This window comes from Macaca thibetana, chromosome 4, assembly GCF_024542745.1.
Source record: "Macaca thibetana thibetana isolate TM-01 chromosome 4, ASM2454274v1, whole genome shotgun sequence".
Classification (NCBI taxonomy): domain Eukaryota; kingdom Metazoa; phylum Chordata; class Mammalia; order Primates; family Cercopithecidae; genus Macaca; species Macaca thibetana.
Genome location: NC_065581.1, coordinates 17638693 through 17648486, shown reverse-complemented (window position 1 = coordinate 17648486; position 9794 = coordinate 17638693).

Here is a 9794-nt window from a genome sequence, read left to right as displayed (position 1 = left end):
GGGGTTTGGTTTCTATGCCCTGCCTTGGGGAAGACGGATTCCAGTTTCTTTTTTTTTTTTTTTTTTTGAGACGGAGTCTCACTCTGTCACCCAGGCTGGAGTGCAGTGGCCGGATCTCAGCTCACTGCAAGCTCTGCCTCCCGGGTTTACGCCATTCTCCTGCCTCAGCCTCCCGAGTAGCTGGGACTACAGGCGCCCGCCACCTCACCCGGCTAGTTTTTTGTGTTTTTTAGTAGAGACGGGGTTTCACCGTGTTAGCCAGGATGGTCTCGATCTCCTGACCTCGTGATCTGCCCATCTTGGCCTCCCAAAGTGCTGGGATTACAGGCTTAAGCCACCGCGCCCTGCCGGATTCCAGTTTCTATGACTAGCCTTGGGGATTGGGGGAGGGTAAGAATGGGATTGAGAGAAAGGAGGGTTGCAGAAGGTGGGAAAAAACTTTTGCTTCTGAGGTCTTCATTTTGGGTTATTGTTCTCTGGGTTCTAACAATGCTCAGGGTCATTCTTTTTTTTCTTTCTCTTTGTTTTTTTAAAGACAGGGTCTCACTCTGTCATGTAGGCTGGAGTGCAGCAGTACAGGCATGCCTCACTGTAGCCTTGACCTCCCAGGTTCAAACCATCCTCCCACCTCAGCCCAAGTGACTGGGACTACAAGCATGTGCCACTGCCCCCTGCTCATTTTTTCATTTTTTGTAGATATGGGGATCTCGCTGCGTTGCCCAGGCTGGTCCCAAACTCCTGGGCTCAAGCAATCCACCCGCCTTGTCCTCCCAAAGTACTGAGATTACAGGTGTGAGCCACCGCACCCAGCCCCAGAGTCATTCTTTTTCTGGGAGATATAAAAAGCCATAACTTTTTTCCTTAAAAAGCTAATGATCTAGGTTCAAGGGATGGACTGTCAAGAAAATTGAAAACCTATTCAATAACTCAAAATAAGGGAAAGGTTATCGCAGCCTATAGCTAGAAAAGTTTACCCTTACAGATTTCATTTTAAAATCAGCTATGAGAAAATTTTAATATTTAAACAAGCATTCCAAGTTGGGGTGAGGGAAACAAGAGAAACAGAAACAAAGAAATAAATGTGGCTTGGAATGAGTGAAATATGATTATTGGAGACATGCACTTTGTTTTGAATACCACCACTGTTTATGTAACACCCGGCACAGTGTCACTGTAAAGATATAAAATGATATGAGACATGAAACCGCAAAATAAGCCAGAAGTAGAAAAAGGAATGAAGTAACAGCACTTGGGAAAGAGTTAGAAATAAAAGAAAAACTAATTTCAGAAAAGACGACTAAAGTACAAGGAATAAAAGAGTAAGAAAATACAATAGTGTCTGAAAAGAACTACAATTTGAAAATGAGTTTTTTTAATCAAAAATAAATGTAAACAAATAATTTGTGAGAAATGATAAATATTGAAAATAGGCAAAGAAGATCCAACATATAGATTAGGAGTCCCTGATAAAGAAAACCAAAAACAGGTAACAGAACTAATTATAACACATTATAATTCAAAAAATTTTTTTCTGAAAAAAAAAATATATCCTAACATTTCACATACACACACACACACACACACACACACACGCACGCAGGTCGTGAATCACTTAACAACAGGGATATGTTCTGAGAAATGCATCATTAGGTGACTTCGTCGTTATGGGAACACCACAGACTGTACTACTTACACATACCTATATGGTACAGCCTACTATATACCTAGGCTATATGGTATAGCCTATTGCTCCCAGGCTACAAACCTGTACAGCATATTAATGTACTGATTACTGCAGGCAGTTGTGACACAATGGTATTTGTACATTTAAATATATTGAAACATAGAAAATACAGTAAAAATACAGTATAAAGGGATAAAAACGATATACCTGTGTAGGACACTTACCATAAATGGAGCTTGCGGGACTGAAGTTTCTGTGGGTGAGTCAGTGAGTGAGTGAGTGAATGTGAAGGCCGAGGACATCACTGCACACTACTGGAGACTGGATAAAAACTGTACACTTAGGCTACACTAAATTTATTTAAAAATTTGTTCTTCCATAATAAATTACCTTTAGTTTATTGCAACTTTTTAGCTTATAAACTTTTTGATTTTTTGAAAACTTTTCCACTCTTTTGTAATAACACTTGGCTTAAAATGCGAACACATTGTACAACTGTACAAAAATATTTTCTTTGTATCCTTATTCTATAAGCTTTTTATTTTTAAAATTTTTAATAATTATTTTTTACTTTTTAAGCTTTTTTGTTACAAATGAAGACACAAACACACATTAGCCTAGGACTACACAGGGTCAGGATCATCAAAATGTCACTATGTGATTGTGCCACTGCACTCTGGGCGACAGAACAAGACCCTGTCTCAAAATAAAATGAAATAAAGATGTCATTAGGCAATAGGAATTTTTCAGCTCTGTTATAATCTTGTGGGATCACAGTTGTATATGACATTCATTGTTGACCAAAATGTCGTTATGCAGCACATGACTATATACATATATCTATATATATATAGTCGTGTGTGTGTTCTTGGGTGCACAGTATGAAATGCCAAGTCCCACTAAAAGAAACAAGGGATTCTAGGTTTAGGGCAGGAAATGTATGGAATGAGCATGAAATATCTTATTATACTAGAGAGCAGAGAAATTATTAAAGACTTCTGGAGTCATGTCCAAAGGACCCAGCCAACTAGAAGAGGCTCCTATTGGCCATGGATAGGACAATTTGAGTTTCAATAAAGGTAATAATTAGAATGGACTGAAACCCGTCATATATGTTTAAATATGTTAATTCATAGTAATGTGTAGTTTTACCAAAGGGATTAAACCTGAGTGTGCTGAAGCTTCTTGATCCAACTGCCAGTTTACAGAAATAGAGGACAAAGGAGCGTATTGAAATATGCCATGAGTGTGCAATCTGCAAAATCCAGACCATAGGGAACCCTGCAAAGTAAACAACTGGGTTATTCAACATATATATTGTAAGTTGGGGGAGGAAATAGAACCTATAGCTTAAAGGAGGCATAAAAGACATTAAATTAATGAGTAAGACTATAATGTCTAGGGACATACTTAAATGCAAAAAGAAGTGGTTATTTTAAAAGTCAGGATAGTGATGGGGGTGAAAGGAGTTTGTGATTGGGATGGAGCACACGGACAGGCTTCTGGTGTGGCTGACAAAGTTCTATTTCTTGGTTTAGGAAGTGATTACAAGGATGTTCACCTTATAATAAACCATTAAGCTGTTGAAGAAACTGACAAAAATGGAGAGTTTTCTACTCATATACCCTCACTCTGAACTCCAAAAGATATATATACTTCATAAGAAGGAAATGCAACTCAGAAGCATGGAGTGAGATGTAAAAATAAATGACTTTTTGAAAATTAGACCCTGCAAGACTAATTCCTGAGTTAAACGAGTTTGAGAAAAATAGTCTGTAAAAGCATGATGAATTGACCACATGTACTTATCTCCTGTCCACAACACTCATTGAAATAAAACAAAGGAATAAAGTTGCAAACCTACAAGTTACATGTATTTTTGCAAGGTAGAAAGTCCTTGATTGAAGGAGAGATTGAGAACTTGGAGGTATATGGTACTTTGGAAATTGGAAGTAAAGCACAGTGCTTAAACGAAGCAAATTAAACGAAAGTCTGTATGCTGAATAGTGGCTCCTCATCCTCCAATTTTTCTCCAACCCTGCTCTTGGAATAACTCTTAAGCAGATATTGGAGTATTCTTTCAAGAGACTCAATGGTCCCAGAAAATACCTTTTTTTATGGTGTTATTTGGAGTCCAGAAATAAAAACTTTGTTTTGCCAGTTTATCACTCTACCCTGGAACCTACCAGCAACTGATGGATAAAAAATAACAGCGTAGGCCGGACCCAGTGGCTCATGCCTGTAATCCAAGCACTTTGGGAGGCCAAGGTGGGTAGATCACAAGATCGGGAGTTCGAGAGCAGCCTGGCCAATTTGGTGAAACTCTGTCTCTACTAAAAATACAACAATTAGCTGGGTGTGGTGGCACACACATGTAGTCCCAGCTACTCAGGAGGCTGAGGCAGGAGAATCGCCTGAACCCAGGAGGCAGAGGTTGCAGTGAACTGAGATCACACCACTGCACTCTAGCCTGGGCAACAGAGCGAGACTCCATCTCAAAACAAACAAACAAAAACAGAGTATCAGTAAGAAAAGAAGTCTTAACAAAAATAAAATCTATACATTATGATATGTTTGATCTTTTGAGAATAATATTGATGAGCATTTGACAAATTTTAAAAAATAGTTGGATAGATGTACAGAGAACCAAATATTTTAAAAAAGAAAAGCAATCACTAACACCAGGAAAAGCAAAAACAAAACCAAAAAACCCCAAAACAACAACCCAAGTAAGGAAAGAAAACAGTCATAAATTCCTTGGCTCATGATTGAATAATATTTACAGTCAAAGCAACAGCAATACTACTTTTTTTTTTTTTTTTTTTTTTTTTTTTTTTTTTTTTTTTTTTTTTGATGGAGTCTTGCACTGTTGCCGGGCTGGAGTGTAATGGCATGATCTCGGCTCACCGCAACCTCTGCCTCCCGAGTTCAAGCAGTTCTCCTGCCTCAGCCTCCTGAGAAGCTGGGATTACAGGCGCCCACCACCATGCCCTGCTAGTTTTTTGTATTTTTTTAGTAGAGACGGGGTTTCACTATGTTGGCCAAGCTGGTCTCAAACTCCTGACCTTGTGATCCACCCACCTTGGCCTCCCAAAATGCTGGTATTACAGGCATGAGCCACCACACCCAGCCCTAGCAATACTACTATTTTAACCAAAAGTGTGATGTATTTAATTATAAAGCATGGGAAATACAGGAAGTGGGGTAAGGTGTAAGTTAGCTGAAAGCTGATCTCTTATAAACTCAGTAGATGATTAACATCTGCAATAGATTTTTAAAAATTGAAGTAAACACCTTATTTAGAATTATGGAAGCAAGTAAAGCAAATATCAGATTAAGCAACTCAAATAGTTGAAAGTATTCAGGATCACCTTTGTGGAAATTAAATGAAGCCTTCTTCAAGACACATTTGTCAGTGTCCTGATTTTGTAAAAAGCAAAAATAACTTACTGTCATATGCAAGAAAATAACTGCCTAACAATGAGCTTGCTTCAGGGAGCAGAAGGGGGCTGGGAGTGAGGAAAAGCTGGGATAGGGTATTGCCATCAAAATTGCTGTTTGATTTTTTTTTTTAATTGCTCTGATTAAAAAAAAATAAGGCTGGCATCAGGTATGGCTGAATAGAGAGGGTTCAAATAATGTCATCAGGATCTGGTTTCTGTCTTAGCAATGCAAACTCTCCTGTTGGGATCAAAAGATGGCTTCAGCCTTTACATTCTTTTTATTTGTTTGTTTGTTTATTTATTTATTTTGAGATGGAGTCTCTCTCTGTCACCCAGGCTGCAGTGCAGTGGTGCAATCTTGGCTCACTGCAACCTCAGCCTCCCAGGTTCAAGCAATTCTTCTGCCTCAGCTTCCCTAGTAGCTGGGATTATAGGCGCCTGCCACCCGGCACCCATCAGCCTTTACATTCTCTTTATATTTTTAGTCTTGAGAAGGAATGAGCTTTCCTTCTGGGTGAAAAGCTGTGGGCTAATAAATGAAGCCCGAGTCCATTTAGGGACAGGAGAGCCAAGGAAAGAATACTTAACAGGACCAAATAAGAAGAGAAGAGAAGAGAAAGGGGTAGGGGGAGGAAGAAAGAAAGAAAGAGGGAGGGAGGGAGGGAAGGAAGGGAGAGAGCGAGAGAAAAAGAAAGAGGAAAGAAGGAAGGAAGGAGGGAGGGGAGGGAGTGAGGGAAAAAAAGAAGAAAGAAAAAGAAAAAAGGAAGGAAGGGAGAGAAAGAAAAGAGAAAGAAAGAAAAGAAAAGGAAGGGAGAGAAAGAAAGAGAAAGAAAAGAAAAGGAAGAAAGAGAAGAAAAGAAAGAAAAAGACAGACATCTAAAATATAGCAGAAAAGTTAAGCAAAATGGAGATAGAGAAAAGCTCACAGAATTGAAGAGGAACTTCCTGACTTGGGGAGAACAGGTCTATAAAGTGGAAGCCAAATTGATCTGTTGCAGTGATTTTCAAAATGCATCTGGAAACTTTTTAGTAGTGCAGATTCTTAGGCCCCACATCTGACCTTCTGAATCAGAAACTTTGGACCTGGGGCCCACCACATGGAGGTTTTAACAAGACCTCCATGTGGTTCTGGTGAACACTAAAGTTGGAGAACCATTGATCTAGGCCAGTGGCTTTCTTTGTTGGCAGTGTAAACTGGTAGAATCTCTATGTAGGGCAATTTAACAATATCAGTCATAATTAGAAATGTGGGCCAGGTGTGGTGGCTCACACCTTTAATCCTAGCGCTTTGGAAAGCCGAGGCAGGAGGATTACATGATTTGAAGAGTTCAAGACCAGCCTGGGCAACATAGTGAAACCCTGTCTCTATAAAAAATTTAAGGCCGGGCACGGTGGCTCAAGCCTGTAATCCCAGCACTTTGGGAGGCCGAGACGGGTGGATCACGAGGTCAGGAGATCGAGACCATCCTGGCTAACACGGTGAAACCCCGTCTCTACTAAAAAAAATACAAAAAAAATTAGCCGGGCGAGGTGGCAGGCGCCTGTAGTCCCAGCTACTCGGGAGGCTGGGGCAGGAGAATGGCGTGAACCCGGGAGGCGGAGCTTGTAGTGAGCCGAGATCGAGCCACAGCACTCCAGCCTGGGCGACAGAGCGAGACTCCGTCTCAAAAAAACAAAACAAAACAAAACAAAACAAAACAAAAAAAACTAGCCAAGCATAGTGGTGGATGCCTGTAGTCCCAGCCACTCTAGAGGCTGAAGTGGGAGGATCTCTTGAACCTGAGATACTGAGGCTCCACTGAGCTGTGACCACACCACTGCACTCCAGTATAGGCAACAGTGAGACCCCATTTGAAAAAATATATATATACCCTCAGACTCAGCATTTTTAGTTGTAGGAATGTATCCTACAATTATTGCATATAAGCAAAATGACTATTGTTCAAGGTTGCAGCATTGATTGTAAACTTTATATAACTAGCAGGCTGGTAAAACCTGTACTGGCACATCTATACCACAGACTGCTACATACCACCTACAATCCCACCAGACTCCCTGCCTCCTGTCTTCTCTAGTCTTGACCTGCTCCAATTCATTTCCTGCACTGTTATAGCGAGATCCTTTACATCCAGATAGTCACTTAAGAGATTTTTTCCTGAGTCCTGCAAATCCTTTGCTTCCCCAAGTGGTTGATACTGGAAAAGATGACCCTCTTCCAGGCGGACCAGGTCTTTGTGCAGAAGCATGCATTTAGAAGTCTCAAGAACAGAGCTACATTAGAAGGCTTCTGTAATTGTTATTCAATGTTTGAGATGTCAGATCCAAGCTAGAACATTTTACTGTAAACACATTGGATACTTTTAGCTAATATAGGAAGCAAAATTGCAGAAAGTTGGCTTGGTCTTTATTGAATCCTTACTTGCTCTGGCCTCTGAGATTTGAGAGCAGAGTGAGAGAGGGACAGGGACCATTTGGGTGTGTAGTTGAACGGCTTTTGTTTATTACTGCCCAACGTCCTTTCTCCCTTCCAGGAACAGCATCTTGCTTATGCTTAGGAAAACTGCCCCTCCCTCATTCTTCTGATTCTTGCACGGATGGGACTGTCAAACCCGATTCCACCTGCCTGCTCCCTCTTCCTTGGATACAGGCCAATCAGATTTTTGTCTCCGTAGAATCTGAATCTCGAATGATGGCTGCAAGTGGTTGGAGATCCATCAGTCTAAAAGGACTGCCCGTAAGTTCTGTTACTCTTTCTTTAGACTATCCTGGTTCCTGATCATTTCAAGGCCCGATTTTTTACCTTTCCCTTTGATTGTGTGAGTGAACCAATATCTTATGGTATTTTTTTCCTTATTATCCAGAGTCAGATTCTTTGGATTGTAACCAAAGAATAGTAATTATAACAGGATCATAATCTCAGGAGGGTATACCAGTTGAATCACCTGAAATAGACGTATCTCTTCCTATTTAGCATCTCTTTGGAGAACAGTGCCACCCCACATTCTTAATCTATGTGGTTCAGATGAGACTGACTCCACCCCTATGGTTCTGGAAGAGAGAATTGCATTCCCCTAGCCCCAGGTTCAGGGATAAGAATATGATGTGATTGGGTTACATAGAGTCATCTCTGGGATTCTGTAGCATCTGAAAAGAGATACTTTCTGTTCACTGGACTACAGGTACATGTAAGGATGAGACGGGCCTATAGCTGCTGGTGGCCATTTTTGCTGCCACATGAATTAACCTTATGGGAAACTGAAACCAACACAGAGAAAAGTGGAACCAAGAGATGGAGAAACAGAGAAAGTTCCCTTATGACATATTTCTGTCCTCGATCCAACTATGCCTGAAACAATGTTGAATCTTAATCTTGAAATTTAGAGTTGCTTAAGCTTTTTCCTTTGTTTCTGTTACAGCCAAAAGAATCCCAAAAAAGTGTGGGATTCCAAAATTCTTTACTTTCTTTCCCTTTCCTTGTCAGTGAACTAAAGGGCTCCCAAGATCTCTCCTGCAGTGTTTTCCATGAGGAGGAAGGTTTGCATCTCTGTAAGTATAGGTTGAGTATCGCTTATCTAAAATGCTTGGGACTAGAAGTGTTACAGAATTCATCTTTTTTGTTTTTGGATCCTGGAATATTTGAATATATGTAACGAGTTATCTTGGGGATGGAACCCAAGTCTAAACATGAAAGTCATTTATTTTTATTTATATATATATATTTTTGAGATGGAGTCTCGCTCTTGTCACCCAGGCTGGAGTGCAATGGCGCAATCTTGGCTCACTGCAACCTCCACCTCCCGGGTTCAAGCGATTCTCCTGCCTCAGCCTCCCGAGTAGCTGGGACTGCAGGCATGTGCCATCACGCCCAGCTAATTTTTGTATTAGAGACGGGGTTTCACCATGTTGGCCAGGTTAATCTCGAACTCCTGACCTCAGGTGACCTGCCCACCTCAGCCTCCCAAAGTTCTGGGATTACAGCTGTGAGCCACCACGCCCAGCTCATTTATGTTTTATATAACCTTATTAACATAGTCCGAAGGCAATTTTATGTAATATTTTACATAAGGTTGTGCCTGAAAGAAAGCTTGAGTACACTGATCCATCAGAAAGCAAAAGTGTCACTATCTTAGCCACCCATGTGGACAGTCTGTAGTTGTTTGGTATCACCATCATTCCTGACTGAATTTATGTGCTACTGAGGAGCAATATTTTTTTATACTTATTCACACATAAGTACATAATAGTAAAAACTATGACATACTGTTAATGAAAAATGAAAAAATGGGAAAAATTTTAATGAGTGAAAAAAAAGAATGAGTAAAGGTTAAATAAGCAGCACAGTAGCACCGTCAGAAAACCTGAATAGCTATAAACAACAACAAACAATGGTAGGCTTTCAGTATCCACTACGATGCTGTTTTGATTAAAAAGTTATTGTATGGCTGGGCGTGGTGGCTCACGCCTGTAATCCCAGCACTTTGGGAGGCCAAGGCAGGTGGATCACCTGAGGTCAGGAGTTTGAGACCAGCCTGAGCAACATAGCGAGGCCCTGTCTCTACAAAATATTTAAAAAATTAGCCGGGCATGGTGGCCACATCTGTAATCTCAGCTACTCTGGAGGCTAAGGTGGGAGGATCTCTTGGGCCCAGGAGTTCGAGGCTGTAGTG